Source organism: Schistocerca nitens, chromosome 4, assembly GCF_023898315.1.
Source record: "Schistocerca nitens isolate TAMUIC-IGC-003100 chromosome 4, iqSchNite1.1, whole genome shotgun sequence".
In the NCBI taxonomy this organism is placed as follows: Eukaryota; Metazoa; Arthropoda; class Insecta; order Orthoptera; family Acrididae; genus Schistocerca; species Schistocerca nitens.
Genome location: NC_064617.1, coordinates 649,320,098 through 649,344,638, shown reverse-complemented (window position 1 = coordinate 649,344,638; position 24,541 = coordinate 649,320,098). Strand labels below are relative to the sequence as shown.

At 44.1% G+C, this 24,541-nt stretch overlaps 2 non-coding genes across 2 annotated transcripts; both read right to left on the bottom strand.

Moving 5' to 3' along the window:
- Nucleotides 1-19,368: 19,368 nt before the first annotated feature.
- Nucleotides 19,369-19,443, bottom strand: Trnat-ugu (transfer RNA threonine (anticodon UGU)). Its single transcript has one exon. It is a non-coding gene; the product is annotated as a tRNA-Thr (tRNA).
- Nucleotides 19,444-19,809: 366 nt separating this feature from the next.
- Nucleotides 19,810-19,884, bottom strand: Trnat-ugu (transfer RNA threonine (anticodon UGU)). The gene has a single exon. It is a non-coding gene; the product is annotated as a tRNA-Thr (tRNA).
- Between the last annotated feature and the right edge of the window lie 4,657 nt (nucleotides 19,885-24,541).

The window sequence follows — 24,541 nt, the reverse complement described above, 5'->3', positions numbered from 1 at the left end:
TGGGTTACTGTATGTTTCAGTGGCGAGTAGTCACTTTCAATGGCTTTCACGTTTAAATATGTCAGGCATTGGTCCTGTATAATGGTACACAGGCAGTGCACAAAACAATAGCAGCTACTCTCTATTCAACACACAGACAAGAGAATGGGTGGAAATTCGCAGTCTCTCTACTTTTTTAAGGTAAGAGGGAAAACCTTTTTGGTATAAGCCATTCCACAGGTTTGCTGTAGATACATTATTTGACATATTGTCACAGGGAACTGCAAAAACACAAAAAAATTCAAAAAGCGTTTTTAACGTGCCTCCTACTGGTTCTGCAGAAATCAAGTCGATTATCAATTTCTTCCCATATTCGGTACGGTATGTGCATGTCAGTGTGTTCAAAAGCACTGATGATACGACCTGGCACTTATGGTAAGTTTGTTGGTAGAAGAGGCGTAAACACTGAATCTTTCACATAACCACACACAAAAAGATCATATGGGTTAAGATCGGAAGACTGGCCAGAGGCACTAGCATACATGGTAGGGGTCACGCGCAGGTGGGTTGTGAGCTGTGACATCAATGTGAACCCCTTGCCGAGCTGCGCTGCATTGAAGCCTATAGGCACCCAACGCACACATGAACTCATTTGCACGTATGAAAGTAACCGAGATTTTCCATGTTTTAGTGATGGATTATTATTATTATTATTATTATTATTATTATTATTAAGCTTTTCTCATGTTTAATCGATCAGTATACTGTAAATCTACGCCAGTGTTTTGAAGTTCAGCTAACTTAATGAGTGGTTCTTTTGTAAGCAAAGTAGCAGATTTTAGTCGATAACCATAGCCAAGCAGATGATTTTGCAACAATTTTAAGGACTGAGGCATATCATAAAAAACCTTATGTTCCTGTTTTGATTTGATGGAATATCGAATCCTGAGTTATCAAATGTTACCTTGAGAGGTGGCATGAGCCCCCTCTCATATTTCTATCTTACGATTTTCCTCTCTAATTGCATGCGGTGAAAAGTTGCTATTCCTTCACACGCGGACTTCCCATGCAGCGTCTCTCGTCACCCAGGTGGTCCGGTGACAGGCGGGCTCTGGCGATCTTGAAAGGGTAAGCCGACGGGTGTGAGGGAGTCGAGTGAATGCTTTCCAGACGCCGAAATTGTCAAAAGACACGCCCGGAGGGGCCTGAAGTAGCGACTGGGCTAGAGGTTCCGTTACTTCGCAGAAACTTAATGAAAACACTTTCTGGCGGGCTACCAGCGAGGCGTGGGAATGACTTGTGTTCCCAAGCAGCCTTGGCGCGCAAATTCCCGCGTTTTCTGCCGTATAGTAACTGTGATTGGCTTGCTCAGGGCATAGCTCCGTGACGTAGCAAAATCGGCGCAGAAATTGGCGCCAAGAATCTCCATTGGTGGAATGGTAGTGCTCCGGCAATAGAGTGGAATTTTCCGCCGGTTTTCGAGTTGCTGATTGGGACAGTTAACCACGGCCACTGTCGTGGGGGCGGGAATGTTCTGTGTTCGGTTTGTACGGGTGCTCTTGTGGGTAGTCGGCTCTCGCCTTTCGGTCGGAGTAGGTTACAAGACTGAGCCCTCGCCGCTCTGGACAGCCGGCCTTCTGTTGGCTGTCTAATATACTTTTATTTAATTGTAACTGTTTGACGAAGTTGCTGAAGTTTCGACTTCAACGTAACTTTCTGAATACAGTTGGCAATTGAGCATTCTGCGTACAAGCGGCCTATATTGTCTGTCTTGAGCAGTTTTGGCTAAAGTTGACTGTATCGGAGTTACAGTGTGACTTCGCTTGATAAAATCAATCACTGTACCATCAGTGATTGTGTGGCGAACCTTCTTCGTCTCCCTCAGAGGCGCATTTGTATTGCTAGGAAATCTTTAGTCTGGAACAACTAGACCAGGATAATTAGTTTTGGGCTATACTCACGACATTATCATCACCACGACGGGATGTCGAAGCAACCAGTCATCGCCTCCGGTACGCCAGATCATGTTCTTGCAGTTAAGAAGACAGTTTGGTAATGTATGTCCGCAGCACCGGCAGATAGGGATTTTCCTAGGGAATAATCAGAGCTAAGCAGAGCGCGCCTGTTCGTCTTTCTCTAACTTTGTTCTGTCTTGGGTGTTCATCGTCTGAGTTCTCACTAATGTAGCAGCAATTAATGTTGGGTTAGCTGTGTGTCTCTCTTAAGATTTGAGTGGCAAGGAATTGGCCCAAGTACCACTTCGTCATAATCCTCACAATCTAGTTTAGGGACAACTTCACCTTCACAGCGTTTGTTTGAGTATCCAATTTAAGCCAATTTGATGTATTGTAAATGTTTCATGTGTTTTTGTTTATTATTTTGTGTTTAGTCTTAATAAATCATATTGTTATTTTGGACAGAACTTTCATTCTGTTAATCGGTAGAGCAACCCTATCATTTCTCACTACGTTAATGAAACCTTCGTTTATTTAACTTATTTATCAAATTAAATTATTGCAGGTGCCAAACTCTTTTCTACTCCACTGGCAGGGTTGATTACAGTCAGTTAGCGTATTTTTTTTTTAATCCATGTGCAACAGCAAAAGTCGGAGTTAGAATAGGGGGGGGGGGCTTAGAGCATCATTTACATATGTAGATTCTAGAAGAATTTAGTGTTAAATACACTGCTAGCCCTGGCACCTCGCAACCTTTAGATTACGTATAAGTTTTCTCTTTGATGGCTCCCCTATCACACATAAATGCTCTTACTTGAAATTCAACACTTTTTATTACTGGAATCGTTTCAGCCAACAAGCCCTTAGAAATGCCTGTGTCAATGTTTTAATAAATGGGCTGCATTCATTTTCCTACCAAACTTCTGATGACCATAATTTTAGCAATGGTGTGTGGTCCCTCATAATCTCCTCTTTGTGGTCATAACATAAATGACTGTTACTTTCATTTCATCGAAGTTAAGAACCATTTTTTTTCAAATTTTGATAGTAACTCTGAGTTTCCCAAACACTAAGGCTGAAATCAACGAAAACTGGTGGAATGCTAAATTGCCTCAGATATTTTAATAGTAACTTCACTGGGCAGAGGTCATTTCAATATGTCACTGACAAAGGATATAAGCTAGGCAGTGTGAAGCCCCATCCTTTCAATATCTTCAGATGACCATTAGTACACCGTCATTTCATTATTACTTGTTGTTGACAGAAAAAAAGCGCTGGACGACTCTTTCATTAATTTCGTTACCTGAGTACTATATCGAGAGAGACGACCCTGTAAATCTGCATTCTTCTGTTTAAGATTTTTTTACCTCTGTTACCTTAATTTGTAATTGTTGCTACAAGCATACATTGTCGCATGCACAGCAGTTTTATTTTCACGGTTAACGTTTTGGATAATTGTAATTTCTTTATTTGTTGATGATATATTTATCTGTACAACAAGTCTGTCTTCTGCTCCTTTAAAGAAGCTTCGTTTTTGTGCCCAGAAATTTCTCTCATCATTAGGCTCATCACTGCGCCCTAAATCAGTACTGGATGATGGTAGATTCAGAACTGACAGAGCGTTAGTTTTCCACTTGCGTTTCAAAGGAATACAGCGTTCCCTTGTAGTCAGTCGGCAGTCACTAATAAAACTTCACACTGACGTAAACAGCCTTTTTTTCGTACGTAAATGAATTACAATACAATACATAATGGCAGTTGTGGACTGCTGAGCGCTGGTTGGGTTCATTATGGCGTCAGTGACGCGGCTTGCTACTGCGCCTACACCTCGTCATCTCTACCGTGTATTCTACAATCCGTGGTGGAGGCCATAACATGAACTGGTGATCATTAACCCAACTACATCAGATTCAGAGCCATGCTGAAACTTTAAACTGTGTGTGTAACACTTCGAAATGGAGTCTGCTGTTGGCGGATCTTTGTCGACCTTCGTTCAGAAGTGTCGTTACATTGTAGCGGCAGATTGGTGTAAATGCATTTCAACCACAACATAGGCTTCCACGGCTTCTGTCCCCATCTCACCTAAGTGCGCAATGTTCCGCTCTCATGACTGAGCTGAAGTGTGGCTACAACAATCCATACTTTTTTTCCATTTGGTCTATGAGTGTTGAGTTATGTTACAATTTGTCAGTTAATGTAGCTATAGTCAATATATGTAATCGCTTCAGTCCTTTCCAATAACCTTGTAATTGCATCTCCTTGGCGTGGTTGCCTCCGCTTCTATGCTTTTCGAGGTACCACGAACCTCACCGCCCCGTTGTCTTGTGTGCTGAATCTTAATTTCTGGTCTTGTAACTCTTGGTTCTCGACTTTCTTCCCTCTTACAAATCTTCACCTCTTGCAGTTTCTCTTCTTTGTAGAATTTGAGAATTTCATTTCCTTTCTTGTTGCGGGGATCTTAGAGCTCTCGCCGCATCCCGTATCTCTGTTGCCAGATGCCTCGATCTCACCGTTCTTCTACATCCTTTTCCAGCCCTTTTCTCTCCATCGCTTCTCGGATACCACTTAGTAAAACTTTCCGTGCTCTTCTTCTTCTTGTTCTTCTCCTTCCAGGAGATCGGCATGAAAGTACTCTCTTGGGTCATCTGTTCGCATACATTCTCTTGAAATGCCCAAACCATCCTAGCTGCCATTCTGCTATTTTCTCAGTAATCTGTAATGAATCAGTGTTCCTTTCTCTTATTTCCTCATTTCTTATGCGGTCAACTCGGGAAATTCTACGTGCTCTTCTCAAGTCGTTCATTTCTTAAGTTCCAAGTCTCTTTCTATTTCTCTGTGTGATTTCCCAGTATGCAGTCCCATAGCTTGTTACTGGTTCAACGATGGACTTGAATAAATGAATTTTAACATTTAAACTCATTTTTGAGGACCAAAGTAAAGGGTTCAATTTTTGGATGTCCGCATTTCCTTGTCTGATCCTTTGTAATAGGAAACTACTCCTCCGGAACATAGATATTCCATCACCTCAAAATTAATTTTCAAACTCCACTTTTTACACTCCTCCAACGACTTCCTAAGCATACGAGGTGTAACTTGATCATTTACTGCAAGAACCTAATTATCGGCATAGAAATGTGTGTACGTACACTGGCTCCCTACTTTAATCCCCATGCCTATGCACTTTCTACACCACAGATCCACTGCCTTCTGCACCGGTGGGAAACACACAGCATCCTTACTTCAGTCCTTTATTTATTCTGAAAGCCTCTCTATATATTTCTTTCTTAACTTTAATGAATTTCATTCCTTCTCAAAATTTCAGAATCCAGTTACAACAATGGCGAATCTAGAATGATCTGGGTTCTTCTCGTCACCACATGCTAATACAGCATTCTCCGTATCAATAAATGTCTCTCTGATCTTCTTTAACTTCTCCAATTACAATTATCATGAAATGTGTTCGTCTTTCCTTAAAAATTAATCGATTTTTCCACTAATTATCTCCGCTTCTTCGCCTGTCCGTCCATCTGCTTGCGACTTAGCGAGTCCTGAACGAGACCGACAATAGTTCAAACCTTCGTGTCCTCTTCTTCATGCTACTCCGAATTTTCATTATTAAAAAAAATCCCTGTTACAAAATATAACAGATTTTTCTAACACTTAATCCATATGACCATATGATAATTAATTTTACACTAAAGTTATTAGCAGGAAGGTCTCATCAGAATTACCAAAACTAAAAATTTTAGTGTAAAGATGAATGAACTTATTTCCTTGAAAGTTAATAATAACTCGCGTATAGAAATTACTACAGAATTCTGAGTGGTGTCAACGAACGTCGCGTGACAATCGCTATGAAAGTACGTGGTGGTACTTGCCATACACGTATTTGTTTAGGCAGTAGATGTGATAATGAATGTAATGACATAATTACAGACAGATAAAGTATAGCATGCATGCATTAGAAAAATTCATGACAAGTTAACTTATAGTGTTAGATTCCGAGATTTATAGTACTTAAATAGTCAGGCATGCCAGAAACGTCCATCCTCACAATTTCGAGTTCCACGTTAGCCTAACTTCTTTCAGTTGTTACTTACACATTAACTAAATTTGTCACAGACTAAGCTTTTCCTTTGGACTAAAGCGTCAGACTACACGGGTGTTACCCAAAATTACTTTTACAGAATAATGCAAGAAATTCATACACAATATAACACCACTTTCCTTCTGCATTAAGACATCACATAAATAAAAGAAATTAAAAGAATGCCTGATCACAAAATTTATTATACATCTCAGCTAAACAACAGAGTGGTATACAGCTGCTTGGTGAGAAAGATAGGGCTGAAAATATTCCCGTTAAAATGTCACCTCTGTCGCCAGTACCAGCTCACATTGCCGGCCACGGTGGCCGAGCGGTTCTAGGCGTTTCTGTCAGGAGCCGTGCTGCTGCTACTGTCGCAGGTTCGAATCCTGCCTCGGGCATGGATGTGTGTGATGTCCTTAGGTTAGTTAGGTTTAAGTAGTTCTAAATCTTGGTGACTGATGAACTCAGGTGTTAAGTCCCATAGTGCTTAGCGCCATTTTTGAAACAGCTCACATCTTACTGGAACATTTCGAACAACAGGCATTAAGCCATGCACCCCTAAAGCGTTCTTGTTGCCCTAGCTATGTGGTATGGTCACAAGAATAGCTTCATTCACTCCATGATTTCTAAAATTATATTCACCCCATGGTCAATTTCACCTTTGAAGCAGAGATTGAGGTCTATAGACGATCCGACAATATTCATCCCCAAACTCTTCCACAACCACTCACATTTCTTCTTCTGTTTCATCCTTCCGCAGATCCCCTCCCCCTGTAGAAATCTTCAGTGTACACTTTCCATTTATGCGCTCTGTACTCCTCTGCTCTTCTCATTGGAATCCTCGTGCATTCTTATTGATGATAACTTTTCTTTTAATCTTACCGAAGGTTCTCTTGACTTTTCTGCTAACTAAATCAGTCCTCCCCACAATCATTTCTTTTTAGATTTCTTCGTGTTTTTTCTGCCGTCATTTCACCATGGATTCCATGAACTTCCTAATTATTTTATACCAATGTGACTTGTATTGCAATACTTCTGTACATCGACGAAGAGGAAAAAATAGGAATGGAATGATCAAAAACGAAGTGCTCGAATTATGAAGGGTATAAGAAAGGGATTTAGATCTTCTACACTACTGTCCAGTCTTTACATCAAAGCAATAATGATATAAATAAAACAATTTTTTAGAAATGATATTAAAATGGAGGGCCAAAGGATATCAACATACCCTGCTGTCACTGCTATCTTCAGTAAAAGTGGGGAAGCACTGCAGACGCGTCAAATGGAATCAAAAGTCAAATAACGACACATTATGGATTGAGAATAAACCAAAGAATGACTAAATTTGTAAGCAATGGCGATAAACGTAAGATCAGACTTGGGCACCACTTGATATGCGAAGTCAACATATGACAAACGAAGCCAAGAGGACTTAAAAAGCAAATTCGCTCAAGTAAAGAGGGCCTTTCTCACCAACAGAAGTGTGCTAGTATCAAACATAGCCCCTATTGTGATGAACGGATTTCTGATTACGTAGTTATGGAATACAGCATTGTATGTTAAGTGATCTTGGACTGTGAAGAAAGAAGAAAAGACGAGAACTGCAGAGTACGATATGCAGTGTTATAAAAGCATGCCGAAAACAGCGTATACAGATGGACATAATACACGAAAGGTTCGCAGAATCGGTGAGGAGAGGCATTATTTGGAAAACCGACACAAAAAGGAAATGAATCAGCAGGAGTGGGAGGAAAGTGGTAAGATGCCAAGCGACTTTACAAACATACCTTGAAAACAGATTTACTGTTAGTCTCTTCAAAACTTTAAATACTTGAACATAGATTGTCAGTTCAGAAAACTTTAAACTCTGATAATCGGCACTAAAGCATGTTATTATCTTTACAGCTCTGATCTCTTACAGTAAAATAATATTGACAATAAGCAACACGTACAAAGAATTCCAAGAATCTTTAAGTACGACCTTTCTCCTTATAATACGTAATTACAACGCTTCTCCTGTGGATTACTCAATAAATCACTCAACACAATCAATTAAATAACAGACACATTCCTTGCGAATCCATTGAGAACAAAGTAATAAACAACATTACTTAACTTGTGGGGGTGGGGGTTGATTATGCCTCACAATACTGGTATCAGTTTTACAAATGGTATGTCCTTCGGTACACTTGCTGGCCTTTCTCTTTCCAGCAGTCCACGTCTTGGCCTTCTGGTTAGAATAACTTATGACACCCGTTAGCACTAGGCATAGACGAGAAGTCACAGCGCTCAATTAAGCTGTTTAATAACGGCAATAAACACACATAACCCCAAGCGCACACGCACAGAAAATTTGCAATGAAAAGAGATGACAAGTATTAGAAGTATCCCTTGGCATTAAACACCAAAAACCCATTCAATTTTAACCTTTTAATTTAGCCATCTGTGAATTAGGCCAATAGATGATTGCTCCATGTCATATGAACTTAACAAACCTACAATATGAATATGACTACCAGGCACTTCAAGTAAAAAGTAACTATTTGACCAGTGCAGCCAGAAGACCTGACTTTATGAAAGAATTCTGGATCAACAGGATTGCTAACATTTTAAGCCAGTTACACGTATTCTACACGCAAGTCAACAGCAAGTTCACCAGAACCCTCTCAGTTTACGAGCATCAAACGGTCAGCCCACTTAATAGTATTAGAATTATAAACAGTGCAGTGATAATCCTCCCAGCTAATATTTGGTTGAGTACAATGTCTAAAGTAAGGTAAAACAACAACAGCATATCGTAGTTCCTTAAATCTGAACACTGTACTAAATTACAGACAACTAAAGTTAAGAAATTTCTTAACGAGCAAAAGAAACTTGAACAATAAAACTTGGGAAAATTACTAATATCAAATCATTCAGACCAAGGAGATGTTTCATAACATATAAACTCAGTAGTGCAATCAGATCAGAGAAGAGTATATAATAGCATAACTGGCTCTTGATTCTACTGTAACCAGGCTGTGGAACACACCAATGCTTTAAACAGCCGCTTAGCCACCAAACCAACAAAACTAAGAAACAGCCTGTTTGTGAACACCAATGAAAATTGGCCACTCAGACTCGAGTACAGTACTCTCGTTGCACTCGTACTCAGCGACCACGCCGGCTCCGCACAACTACAGCGGACAACACGCCCCTCACTGCACCGCCCCCCCCCCCCCCCCCCAGTCACTCTCACTCTGCCAGCAGCCGCCGCGTGGCCCGCCACCTCGTGGAGTATCCCCGCACCACCGCGGAACCAAACTTGAAGGACTCGACAGCAACCGACACGCCGTGCATCCTTAAATAGCCTTCAAATCAAAGACCCGCAGACCAGCGTCTCTGATACGAAGACTAAACCACGGACGCCATCGATAACCAAAAAGGCACTAATCTGGCCACGAAGCCAATGCACATGGCTCAAAAAAGAAAGAGAAATTGGGATTTAACGTCCCATCGACATCGTGGTCTTCAGAAATGGAGCACAAACTCGAATTGTCTGAATATTGGGGAAGGAAATCGGCGTGCGCTTTCAGAGGAATTATCCAGGCATTTGCTTGGAACGATGTAGGGAAATTAGGGTGACCGAACGTCACTTTCAAACGTTGTTCTCCAGATTTCGAGTCCAGCGTGCTACCCACAGTGCCGTGTCGCTTGATAAAACTTTGACAGGAAGAAAGGGTAAGATAACAGGACATGTGTTTACACAAACTGGTAACTTATACGGTATTTCATGGATCTGTTGATTGTAAAACTATAGGCGGGAGACACAGACTGGAATATATATAACAAATAATTGAGAACGTTAGATGCAAGTGCTACTCTGAGACGAAGAGGATGACGTGGGAGGAGAATTCTTGGCAGGGCACATGAAACCATTCAGAAGGCTGATGACTCGAAAAAATCATATATATAGGGTGTTACAAAACGGTACGGCCAAACTTTCAGGAAATATTCCTCACACACGAAGAAAGAAAATATGTTATGTGGACATGTGTCCGGAAACGCTTACTTTCCATGTTAGAGCTCATTTTATTACTTCTCTTCAAATCACATTAATCATGGAATGGAAACACACAGCAACAGAACGTACTAGCGTGACCACTTTGTTACAGGAAATGTTCAAAGTATCCTCCGTTAGCGAGGATACATGCATCCACCCTCCGTCGCATGGAATCCCTAATACGCTGATGGAACCCAGGAAAATGGCGTATTGTATCACAGCCGTCCACAATACGAGCACGAAGAGTCTCTACATTTGGTAGCGGGGTTGCGTAGACAAGAGCTTTCAAATGCCCCCATAAATGAAAGTCAAGAGGGTTGAGGTCAGGAGAGCGTGGAGGCCATGGACTTGGTCCGCCTCTACCAATCCATCGGTCACCGAATCTGTTGTTGAGAAGCGTACGAACACTTCGACTGAAATTTGCAGCAGCTCCATCGTGCATGAACCACATGTTGTGTCGTAATTGTAAAGGCACATGTTCTAGCAGCACAGGCAGAGTATCCCGTACGAAATCATGATAACGGGCTCCATTGAGCGGAAGGTGGAAGAACATGGGGCCCAATCAAGACATCACCAACAATGCCTGCCCAAACGTTCACAGAAAATCTGTGTTGATGACGTGATTGCACAATTGCGTGCGGATTCTCGTCAGCCCACACATGTTGATTGTGAAAATTTACAATTTGATCACGTTGGAATGGAGTCTCATCCGTAAAGAGAACATTTGCACCGAAATGAGGATTGACACATTGTTGGATGAACCATTCGCAGAAGTGTACCCGTGGAGGCCAATCAGCTGCTGATAGTGCCTGCACACGCTGTACATGGTACGGAAATAACTGGTTCTCCCGTAGCACTCTCCATACAGCGACGTGGTCAACGTTACCTTGTACAGCAGCAACTTTTCTGACGCTGACATTAGTGTTATCGTCAACTGCACGAAGAATTGCCTCGTCCATTGCAGGTGTCCTCGTCGTTCTAGGTCTTCCCCAGTCGCGAGTCATTGGCTGGAATGTTCCGTGCTCCCTAAGACGCCGATCAATTGCTTCGAACGTCTTCCTGTCGGTACACCTTCATTCTGGAAATCTGTCTCGATACAAACGTACCGCTCCACGGCTATTGCCCAGTGCTAATCCATACATCAAATAGGCATCTGCCAACTCCGCATTTGTAAGCATTGCACTGACTGCAAAACCACGTTCGTGATGAACACTAACCTGTTGATGCTACGTACTGATGAGCTTGATGCTAGTACTGTAGAGCAATGAGTCGCATGTCAACACAAGCATGCCCGCACCTCGTGGTCGTGCGGTAGCGTTCTCGCTTCCCACGCCCGGGTTCCCGGGTTCGATTCCCGGCGGGGTCAGGGATTTTCTCTGCCTCGTGATGGCTGGGTGTTGTGTGATGTCCTTAGGTTAGTTAGGTTTAAGTAGTTCTAAGTTCTAGGGGACTGATGACCATAGATGTTAAGTCCCATAGTGCTCAGAGCCATTTGAACCAACACAAGCACACATTACAGCATATATATATATATATATATATATATATATATATATATATATATATATATATATATATATGTGTGTGTGTGTGTGTGTGTGTGTGTGTTGTTTTATCCATTTTGGACGTTGTGAAATCAACAGCTGTTAATGGTGGTTGGTGTCAAGCATAAGCATAACCATAAGCATTAGTACGTGGCAACTTAATATGTAGAATCCTCGGTGTGTTGGTTGTCTTTCCTCTGTGTTGAACAGTGTACTGACAGACAGATCACAAACTTAGTGACCTGCTGTTTGCTGCACTGTCATACTGCACCATTAAGTGAACTACGCCTGTAAGTATAGTCTAACCATTTTGTGTACACACAACCACACTTCAACGTTTGACCTGCTGCCCAGGGAAAAATAAACACTGCTCTTGCCACATGTGCTTGGAGGTATCCACCGACCTAAAATTATGACTTGCAATGGCTATTACTATTATTCTGCAAATGACATAAATACTGATGTAATATTGTTCAGTACACTGTCCTGAGTCACCAACAGAAATAATTGCACTTATACACATTACAGCATGCGAAAGAGTCCCACCTAACTCTGCAACCTCAAATATTTCCAAAATGAAACAAAATGTAAATAACGCAGTTGGCCATGGATTTATGTAAGGAGCTCACACAATGAGCACGGATGTACACTACAGAAAATTAAATAAACACGAATTTCTACTCAAAGTCTTTTTTTTATGGCACTTGTATGTTTCTTCGAAACGAAAACTCGAAGTACAATTAATTTCACTGCAGTAAAAGCAATGTCTTCTGGAATATTTAGATTTTAAATTATGGGAAAGGCACCATGGTTTAACTATACAATGAAGGTTTTCACGACCGGATGTTTCAGATGCTGAGAATTTTTCCGGGTTGTATGGCCGTGGTCCATGGAACTCTTCAATCTCTGGTTATCACTGTTAGCATTCAACCGCGATTCTTATACATGTATTTTAACAACGCGTTTCAAGAGACAATGCTCTCATCATCAGGTTGTAAAGTCTATGTCATGAAATTATACGGCCTAAAAATACAAAATGATGATGAGAGCATTGTCTCTTGAAACGCGTTGTTAAAATATATGTATAAGAATCGCGGTTGAATGCTAACAGTGATAACCAGTATAACGACAACTGCTACCTCGACTCCATAATACACTCCTGGAAATGGAAAAAAGAACACATTGACACCGGTGTGTCAGACCCACCATACTTGCTCCGGACACTGCGAGAGGGCTGTACAAGCAATGATCACACGCACGGCACAGCGGACACACCAGGAACCGCGGTGTTGGCCGTCGAATGGCGCTAGCTGCGCAGCATTTGTGCACCGCCGCCGTCAGTGTCAGCCAGTTTGCCGTGGCATACGGAGCTCCATCGCAGTCTTTAACACTGGTAGCATGCCGCGACAGCGTGGACGTGAACCGTATGTGCAGTTGACGGACTTTGAGCGAGGGCGTATAGTGGGCATGCGGGAGGCCGGGTGGACGTACCGCCGAATTGCTCAACACGTGGGGCGTGAGATATCCACAGTACATCGATGTTGTCGCCAGTGGTCGGCGGAAGGTGCACGTGCCCGTCGACCTGGGACCGGACCGCAGCGACGCACGGATGCACGCCAAGACCGTAGGATCCTACGCAGTGCCGTAGGGGACCGCACCGCCACTTCCCAGCAAATTAGGTACACTGTTGCTCCTGTGGTATCGGCGAGGACCATTCGCAACCGTCTCCATGAAGCTGGGCTACGGTCCCGCACACCGTTAGGCCGTCTTCCGCTCACGCCCCAACATCGTGCAGCCCGCCTCCAGTGGTGTCGCGACAGGCGTGAATGGAGGGACGAATGGAGACGTGTCGTCTTCAGCGATGAGAGTCGCTTCTGCCTTGGTGCCAGTGATGGTCGTATGCGTGTTTGGCGCCGTGCAGGTGAGCGCCACAATCAGGACTGCATACGACCGAGGCACACAGGGCCAACACCCGGCATCATGGTGTAGGGAGCGATCTCCTACACTGGCCGTACACCATTGGTGATTGTCGAGGGGACACTGAATAGTGCACGGTACATCCAAACCGTCATCGAACCCATCGTTCTACCATTCCTAGACCGGTAAGGGAACTTGCTGTTCCAACAGGAAAATGCACGTCCGCATGTATCCCGTGCCACCCAACGTGCTCTAGAAGGTGTAAGTCAACTACCCTGGCCAGCAAGATCTCCGGATCTGTCCCCCATTGAGCATGTTTGGGACTGGATGAAGCGTCGTCTCACGCGGTCTGCACGTCCGGCACGAACGCTGGTCCAACTGAGGCGCCAGGTGGAAATGGCATGGCAAGCCGTTCCACAGGACTACATCCAGCATCTCTACGATCGTCTCCATGGGAGAATAGCAGCCTGCATTGCTGCGAAAGGTGGATATACACTGTACTAGTGCCGACATTGTGCATGCTCTGTTGCCTGTGTCTATGTGCCTGTGGTTCTGTCAGTGTGATCATGTGATGTATCTGACCCCAGGAATGTGTCAATAAAGTTTCCCCTTCCTGGGACAATGAATTCACGGTGTTCTTATTTCAATTTCCAGGAGTGTAGATTATATTAAATCTTCAATCTCTGACATTTCGTACAAGGCTACGTTGAATATCTTCGGAGGTGCTCCTTGTTGTGCCGAGTCTTTCCGACTGACGAGTCGGACGTTGAAGAGCGACTTAACTACTGTGGAAAGTGGGCGTGGTCTGGATTTCACGTGATAGCAGAGATTAACCTTGTCAAAGATAAAATTTTTTAACTATCGATTAAAGAACGTCAAAGATAAAAACTTCCCATCTATTCTGTTGCGCCACAGCCCATGTATCAATGAGTCTCGTGGCTTCCTCTTTTCTGTTAAAATTATCCCCATGTTTATATATTTCGATGGCTTCTCTATATAGCTGTGGATAATAGTTCGTCATAGTACATAAAACTTTAGTTTCTGAAAATTTCACTACGTGGTCACTTGATTGAAAACCAAGTTCCGTCATGGCTGATTTGTCTGTTTTCCTTAGTCGGCAAAGACTTTCGTTTCTTTCATCCGTGTATCCCCTCTGTCTGCAAGTGGTGGATGTAAGATTCCGTGTACGTGTGGCAAGGTCTACATTGGAACCACAAAGAGAAGTGTGAATACACACTTGAAGGAACATAAAAGTCTTTGTCGACTAGGGAAAACAGACAAATCAGCTGTGGCAGAACATGATCTTCAATCAGATGATCAAGTAGTGAAATTTTCGGAAACTGAAGTTTTATGTACTATGACGAACTATTATCCACGGCTATATAGAAAAGCCATCGAAATATATAAACATGGGGATAATTTTAACAGAAAAGAAGAATCCATGAAACTCATTGATATATGAACTGTGGCGCTACAGAATCGATGAGAAGTTTTTGACGTACTATAATCGATAGTTAAAAAAATTAACTTTGACAAGGTTTATCTCTATCACGTGAAATCCAGACCACGCCCACTTTCCACAGTATTTAGGTCGCTCTTCTACGTCCGACTCGTCAGTCGGCAAGACTCAGCACAACCAGGAGCACCTCCAAAGATGTCCAACGTAGCCTTTGACGAAAAGTCAGGGATTGAAGAGCTCTATGGACCACGGCCATACAACCCGGAAAAATTCTCAACAGCTGCACCATGGTTTGTGCCATAATGCAGGTAGTCTGCACTGTAATAAAGCCTGCTGTCGACAACCCTTGCTCTGTACATTACAGCATAAACTGGTGTGCCGTTGTCATTCTTCAAGGTCCAAGTATTTCAGAAGGTGTGAGGTTTAGGCACTGAAACTAGTTGTGGCATCACTAATTATACCTCTACTTTTGATCTGAGCCGAAAGAAAACATACAAGTGCCATTTAAAGACAAAAAATGTAGCTTTGCGTTGAAAGCTATGTTCGTTTACTTTTATGGATTGTGCATTCCTGCCCCTTGCGTGGGCCCCTGATATAAGTGCAGCCCTGGCATCCTTTCTTGAGAGTGAAACAAGTTCCTGATTCTCCTATTTGAATAATGAGACCAACTCTACTAAATGCCTCATTTGTGTGTCAACCAGTATATCAGATGACAGTATTTGGTGAATTCATGTCAGTTGCCGTCAAGGTGCAGCGTTTGAACCCTGTCCACTTATCCTTCTCCTAGTTCGCCCATGAGAGAGAGAGTCCAGCGAGGGGTGTGACAGGAACTCGCCCCGGGGCCGCGCACGGTGCGCTGTGCGACACGTCCTGAGGAGGAACAGGCAGGCAGGCAGTGGGACTCGAGTCGTACGGTACGGTATCGAGCCAGCGCGCCGGCGCGGCGGGACAAAGGAGAGGACGGGCTGGCTGCGAGCCTTTGTGCCGGAGGCATGAGCCACCCTCTTCCGCTTCGCCGATTACGGCACAATTGAAAGCGCCCCTTCTCGACGGAAAGAGTTTGTATCTCTTCCGAATTATCGCAAACTACGTTCTATTAGCAGGAAGCACTTGACAAAGTTTTTAATTCGTGACAGACCTGGGAGAGGTAACTCTTTTGTGTGCCTGAGAGCAATACGAGGTGATTTCTGTTTACGTCATAGAGCAGGGATGACAATGAACTTACGTTTGGGACTCGCAAACGCACCGTACTGAGCAGATATGGTTTGTCTCTCTTTTATTTTTTGTATTCAGTCGGCTACATAATGTGGCAGTGACAGCTGACGACTGATAGTAAACATGTCGCATTAGCCGTTGTATAATTTTGTCCTGCATGTTTTAAAACGTTGCATCCGATACTTCAGTGGGACTATAAGATGGCTCCAAGCACTATGGGACTTAACATCTGAGGTCATCAGTCTCCTAGACTTAGAACTACTTAAACCTAACTAATCTAAGGATATCACAGGATTCGAACCTGCGACCGTGGTAGCAGCGCGGTTCCGGACTGAAGCGCCTAGAACCGCTCGGCCACAACGGCCGGCGGCTAGAAGATGGTTGCCGATTAAAATGATCGTTTCCTATGAACTTAAATTTCACAATCATTAAGTTTACAGTCATCAATTAATAATCGCTGAATGACACTAGGAAAAATTACTCAGTTTCTTCATATACACATATGTTGATTCCAATAAATTCTCGTATTTAGCAAGAGTCCGAATGTGGAATGCGACGTACCTTTACTGTGTCTCTGGCTGCCCAGTATTATCTTTGCTTCAGCGATTATCCGTCACAATAGTTTGCACAATAAAAAAATAACTTCCCCTACACTCTGTCTAACTGGCGGCGGGGATGTTGGAACGAACAGTCTTGGTTGCTAGTTGTAATTATTATTTATTCGCCAATGACGTGTTTCATCTCAGTCAGGCTTCTTCAGAATGGCAGATTGATGGGGTTAGGCATATGGGATACCGAGCATGTGCCTGCCACCATCTAATATCAGATAATCTGAAAAAGCCTGAATCAGGCGACATACATCATTCGTAAATAAGTAATAATTACGACCCTGCAACCAAGATTGTTTGTTTCTTCATCACTTTTCTTACACATTTCCTAAAATCACTATGCAATAAAATATTTCAATTTTTAAATTAGCATAGATTTGCATATGAGTTCTATGGATTGCTGACGCGTTTTATCCATACTTTAAGATACTCTGTTTAAAAGTGTACACAAAAATTGTAATGAAACTGGTGAATGGCTCACTTTTGCTCCATAATGTACTTCTCAGCACATTCAATTAAGTGTATTTTCAATACGCGACATCCCTCACAAACCACATTAATTTTCGTTTTTGATTGTAAGTAAATAAGTTTTAGAGTATTATTTCACTTACGTCGAAATATATGAATGCATAACAAGAAATTACTTGAAAACCGGTTGACACACATCGCGTTGCTCAAGTATTTATTTATAACTGTGTCTGAGGCTTCATACACTTGGTCTGTATTTCTGACCTATAAAGCTTCTTTGCGTACAGGTTTTGAAATAATGTGACTGGAGACGACATGCAGCATCTGGCCTTCTACTTTGTTTATGGGAGGATGCACAGACTCGCTTACACAACAGGCTCTAAATACCTTGCTGTGACTATGTAAAGAACGAAAAAGAATTCACATGTTGAAAGTCACCGACACAACGTATGTACCGTACACTTCACTAACTTCTGATGACTAAACAACAACATTACCGTTCTGTCTGATACCTAAACCCAGTAGGAAAGAGTGCTAGTCCATTGTGGATTATAGGACATGAATTAAAAGGTGATTCAGGTATCTGTACAATTTTCCACCTTTCATAATTGTTTTACTTGGATTTCAGGTGCTCAAAATTTTACTGTTCTTGACCTGAATCAGACCTACCACCAGGCGCCTCTCATGGAGGAGACCAGGTCTCTTAATGCTTCCTGTTCACACTGGAACATCTTTGAATATGACAGAGTTCCATTTCGGTTGGCTACCAGAGCAGCCATTTTTTCATGCTCAGTACAATCTGTGCTGAGCGGCATAAAATCTAAGTTTGTCTATCACTATCTAGATGTTGCGGTTATTTACAGCACCTGTATCATCCAGGCAGCACCTCATCATCTCGAGGAAACCGGACTGACTGTAGAATCTGCTAAGTTCAACATGGGCCACAGACAGACATCTTTCCTTGGTCAGTATCCAGTGAAGATGTGAGGATGGACCATGATCGAACTGAAACTTTTCGTACTCCCCATGCCCAAGGACAAAGAGGATAAGGGTAGATCGGTTTATAGTGGAGGTGAGTTTTTTCGACCAATTCAGTCCTATCTTTGCGCAGCTGGCTGTCCCCCTTAACTCACTGCGGAGGAAGGCTGAGCATTTTTAGTGAGGTGATACTAAACATGCATGAAAGGATTTCATGCACTGAAGTCAGCATTGACCTCCCTGTGCCAGATTTCGATGGAGAGTTTATCTTGCAGACAGGCTCCTCTAACTGTTGTCATGGCTGACTACCTGCAAGAAAAGGTGGGAGAGAGAAAAGCCTACTGGGTACGCCTCTAGTCTTTATCCATGGCAAACGGCAAATACTCGGTATACAAAATAAAAGAGCTAGCCATATTGTCTGGATTACAATGATTCAATTTTTATCTTGAACAAAAGCTAGTCTGCCAATAAACCGACAACCAGGCCTTATCGTGGCTGCTAGGTATTGGAAGATGGCGCGAATAGGCGGGTGGGCTGTGCGAATATCCGCCTTCCGTTCTAACCTTCATCGTGTAAGGGGTATAGATAATCGTGTGGCTGACGCCCTCATCCAAGTATTACAACATGTATCTGAGGCAGCGGATCTCCTACAAGACGAAAAAGGCAGGGCATATGTCGGATCAGTCCTTGGAGAGTCTGCAGAACTATTCAGAGGGTTAGCTGAGGAATGCACGGCATGTATGGAATCAGTCCTGGGGAATCTCCACAACTATTCAGAGGATTAGCCGAAAAACAGAACGCTGATCCTCGATCATGTAAAATAAAACAACAACTTAAAGGAGGGGGAAGAGTGCCAGGGTAGTCAATTAATGAGGGATTTTCATCTGCTAGAATCAGCATATTGCCGGTGGTGCGTGTCTTCCGAAGACGATATTTCGACGTAGTAACTTCATGTCTTCATCAGGTGTTTCTTGAGACAAGTCACTTTCCTGACCAGGTCACTGACCAGCCAAACCATTATGAACACCTGCTTATTATGAAATGATAATTAAATAGACACCCTAGCTGCAAGCAGGCGTTGATACACTTCATTGGGGACATGTTGAAAATGTGTGCCACGACCGGGACTCGAACCCGGGATCTCCTGCTTACATGGCAGACGCTCTATCCATCTGAGCCACCGCGGGCACAGAGGATAGTGCGTCTGCAGGGACTTATCCCTTGCACGCTCCCCGTGAGATCCACATTCCCAACATGTCCACAACACTACATTCGTAGTGCGCCTAAGAGATGTTTGCCCATCATACTCATTACTCGTGGCAGATTAATCTACCAAGTCCCGTACGAGTTCGGGCATAGCGTGTGCGTTCGCACAAGAAGGTCAAAGGCCGGGAACCCATATTTTTAACTATATATGACGGTAGTATCTGTTCCCGAAAGAACAGTTACCGTCGATGACCATGCAGCTTTGCTCGAAATGAAATGATAATTAAATAGACACCCTAGCTGCAAGCAGGCGTTGATACACTTCATTGGGGACATGTTGAAAATGTGTGCCCCGACCGGGACTCGAACCCGGGATCTCCTGCTTACATGGCAGACGCTCTATCCATCTGAGCCACCGCGGGCATAGAGGATAGTGCGTCTGCAGGGACTTATCCCTTGCACGCTCCCCATGAGATCCACATTCCCAACATGTCCACAACACTACATTCGTAGTGCGCCTAAGAGATGTTTGCCCATCATACTCATTACTCGTGGCAGATTAATCAACCAAGTCCCGTACGAGTTCGGGCATAGCGTGTGCGTTCGCACAAGAAGGTCAAAGGCCGGGAACCCATATTTTTAACTATATATGACGGTAGTATCTGTTCCCGAAAGAACAGTTACCGTCGATGACCTGCATATTAGTTTGTTTATCCGTCTTTGGAACGAAATTCATCACTGTTTCTGTGTATCAGGGATCCGACAGTTCGTTAATAGGTTTATGGAGGTATGCAGCATTAGATATCTACGCACAGGTAACTTAATTCGCGTAAATAAAGGGCCGCTGAAATGCGTTCACGGTGATGGTGCCCATAACAACTTAGATTCCATAGGATTTAAGTCAATTGAATCTTTTCCCCCAAAATACAACGTGAGTTCACCATAGTGGTCCTCAAACCATTGTAGCACGGTTCTAACTCCGAGACACTGACAGTTATTGTACTGCTCAAAGATGACATCGCCGTTGGGGAAGACATCAAGCATGAAGAGATGCAGGTGGTTTACAGCTGTCTGCGTGTCTCCGATTATTACCACAGGTCTACAGCAAGCGAAGGAAAATGTCTGCAATAGCATAACACTGCTCCTAATAGCCTGGGACCGTGGCGTGCTACTCGTTACGAGCCACCGTTTGGCTCGATGATGGCGTTATTGGAGACGGCCCTAGATTTAGTGTAATGAATCACATAAAGAGCCGACACATTTCCATTTATCGATGGTCGAATGCTGATGGTACCATGCCCAGTGCGAACGTAATTGACGATCTCGTTGAGTCAACATGTAGCACTTAGTGGTGGTCTGCTGCAGAGCTCCACCTTCAACAATGTACGGTGAACGGTGTTCTCTGAAATACTTGTGCGTAAACCAGTGGTGTGCTCTTTCGGCAGAATGCCACGTGTCACCAACTATTCTACTTTACAGAGCAGACACGCCCCCAGACTCCACGTTCTGTGAAGAGTCGCGGACGTCCAAACAATTAGCGCCTGGTGTTAGCTTCACTGTTCTTCTACCTCTTTCCATAGATTCTCACGACAGTGTCACCTGAACATTTCGATCAGCTTCACCGTTTTCGAGATACTCGCTCACAGCCTCTGCATAATAATAATCTTTCACCTTAAAAGTCGCTTATCTCAATTTCCCCATTCCCAGAGTGATTCCTGTCCATGTCTGCTATGCTTACATGCTTTTGTTACCATGTCACGAGCGCTCAGTGCCACCAGGTGCCATCCACCGTCGCGGTAGGCAGTGGTCATAATGTTTTGGTTTGTCAATATAAACGCGTGGGTGGTGCCTGGGCACTTTGCTGCCAGCGTCCACTGTGACTGTTCATTTTGGTGGTATCTGCCTCCAATCGTTTCCACTCTCTTCCGCAGTGGGGATCGTCCCATGGCGTTCCTTATTACGTCTGCACCCGCCATGCGCATTCCTAGCACTATGGTGATGCTGTAGACGTTCGTTATTCTGCTCGCGACAGCTGTGGCCTTCTCTCGTTGCCATGTAGTCCTCCTCGTGGTTTGAATTCGTTAAGCGCCTGCAAGGAGCGCTTCCAGCGACATCTGCTGTTATAGTTGCACATTATGTCCGCGCTCGCTGCAGAAATCTCTTGTGCCGGTAGTGGTTGTCTCGTGGTCTGCGGACCTAATATGGAACGCCATGGGATGACCACCACCGCGCAAGTCAGTGGGCCCGGACGGAGGGGTGAACTCTTGCAGGCGGATGGTGGAAGACATTTCTGCACTGCAGATGCTCCTGGGCTTCCAAGTACAAGTAGAAGCTCTCCCTTCAGGCTTGGACCACAAGTCCCAGGGCATCCGGTGCCAGGAAGAGGGTCAGGTGGCTAAGTTTTGCCGCAATGCTGTACGTTGTGTGAAATGCTCCAGAAAGCACGACAGCCACGCGTGTGACAGAAAGTGAGAAGAAACGCCGACATCCGTCCACTGTAGCCTGCACGGCTGCAATGCCCCATAAACCATAACAAAGCAATGAAGATGACGTCCAATGCAGAACAGGTGAAGCCGGCGGAAGTCGGTCAAATGATGTGAAAATTCCGCCGAAGAAGAAGAAAGTGAAAATCCATTACTCACCCCCCCCCCGTGACAAGCAGTACTGAGCCGGCAGCTGCCTCCCCACTCACGTGGCCGGCAGCCCCTCTATCAGTGAGATGTGGTTGGGGTAGCTACCTCCTAAAGTAAGATGGTGGTGGAGTGTTGGTGGTGCTTCCTTGCACAGAGTCGAGGCAGTCAACACTGGCCATGACGAACAAGCCGTCGCAGTGGCAGTAGGCGGTTCAACAACTAGCGCGAAGGAAAACGACCAGTGCACCAGCGTCGACGCGCCCTGGAAGAGGCCAACTCCCACTTCAGTATAGGGCCCCATGCAGAGATGGAAGCGGCTTGCCTCCTACTGAAGAAGTACTGCTACCGTCGGCCACAAACCAAGATGGAACAAGTCGGGACGGGGATAGGAGTAATGCGAATGTGAGAGGTTCTGTGCCCTCTTTTGCATGTCTCCTCTCATTTTCATCCATTTTCTTAATGTTCCATGTCATTGCACGGTAGTAACAGACCGTATAAGGTTACTGTAATGAGAGTATTTGTACTGAGAACTCAGAAAATACTTTTCACTTGATTCCTAAACACGTGGTTTCACTTTCCTAGGTGGCCTGTGCGAGGAGCGTCGGAGGACGCAGCACACTGCTTTTCCGGTTGGGGGCTGCAATCCCATGAATTCTGAGGGGTTCATACAATAGGCTTAAGCGCCTAGCGGAACGACTGACGTCGGTAGAGTTTCGCCTATTGTATGCAGGGCGAAACGACCTGTGAGATGTCTGAGTGTCGCCGCAGTTTATGGGTTTACCGTTCCAGCGCGTCCGGAACGAAGATTCCTGGCACCGAGTGACTGCATTGTTCTCTTGATTCGGAGAAAACTTGTAGACTGTGTCCTGCTGGGTGCGACTGTCTGGCACCGGATGGCCGGTGATCTAGGCCGGTTGTTTCCGTAACCGGTCAAACTGCAAGTTCAGTGTCCTCAGCTGAATAGCAGAGGCATGATTGGTCAACTTAAACTGAGGCTAGTTGACGTCATAAAGCCCTGCTCGAAATTGGAGAGAACAGTCGCCATTGGCACGAATGATGTTCTGAGACAGTGTGGGGAATTTTGGAATTAGAACGGAATGCTGATTCGCGGTTTTCGAGCAGAGTAGGGAGTTGATCAATAATGGCTTCGCTCTTGCATCGCATCACAGAGTGGATTTCGGGATCTGGTCTTCCTCGGAGTCGGACGGTCTTACGACTTGGTCGCTCGTTTTCGGAAGAACTTAGAATTTTCGGACAGCCTCCGCGGCCAGGGGTTCACACAGGGTTGCTGCACGGCAGAAGTCGGCGCCTACATAATCAGGACGCTGCCCACCGACGACGTGCTGTAGATTTCAGTGCTGGTACAGTATTTTGCGGCTCCGGCATTCTAGGACCTTATCAATTTTATACTGAATCCGTCAGCAGCAATCGCCTCGCTTTGCTACAAGTCCACCTTGCTTGTTTCTCCATGTGTTCCCACAAGCTCTCACTACTAATTGCGATACTGCTATATAGTCGGGAGATTAATATGTGATTCATTTGGACCAACAGTCATTATCGTCAGTCTATTGCATCACAGGGAGTAGGAGCCCCTTGTTCTCGAGCCAACTCTTATTCTCATAATATTTCAGTATGCACTATAATTTAACCTACTGTTTGTGTCGATAATCAAGTGCATTTACGTCCTCATGTGTAATAAATCCCATTGTAATATTTAATACGCATATCATTTCGTAGATATATGCAGAATCCCATTTCCTGTTGTTTATTATGATAAAGTTCTCTTTTTTCTGAGTATATTACGATTTTTATTAAATTATTGTGAGTGTGCACTCCTTTTTTACCAACTAGCAGGGTTCACCATCATTTTCTTCCGTTACCGATGTGTGCATAATTAATTAGCTGGTAGATAAGGAGGGGGTCGAGTGCATGTCTCGTTTATATGTCGTAACAAATAGATGGATATCTCACCTGACATACTGCGGTGATAGTGAGAAAATTTGCTTATCAAAATGTACAGTATGTAATGCAAAAAGGGATGACACTTGATTCAACGGTATTAACGCACCCAACCCAAATCCCGCATGTCAATGAGCAAAAGGTGGGAAAAGCTGCTGGAAGAAACGCTTTAGTTTGGGGACGGACTCGAGTTGTGCAGTCACGGCCCGCATACAACGAAAGGCTTCTAACAGGAGTCGGTGACCCAGGCTGAGAGAGACAACGAACGCACCCGGTGATACATCGAGTGGAGCAGGTAGCGACCCAGCGTTGCCTGCAACAGAGAAATTCTTTAGAAAATTGCGTTGGCGGAATTTCCAGATGGATACAAATAGGCCGGAGACGTCAAGTGTATAAAAGGGCGCATCAAGCCCTATACGACGCCAAAAGAGGAATTTTGTGGGAACACTGCATTCACTTTGGCTGATATTCAGCTACAAATTTGAGCT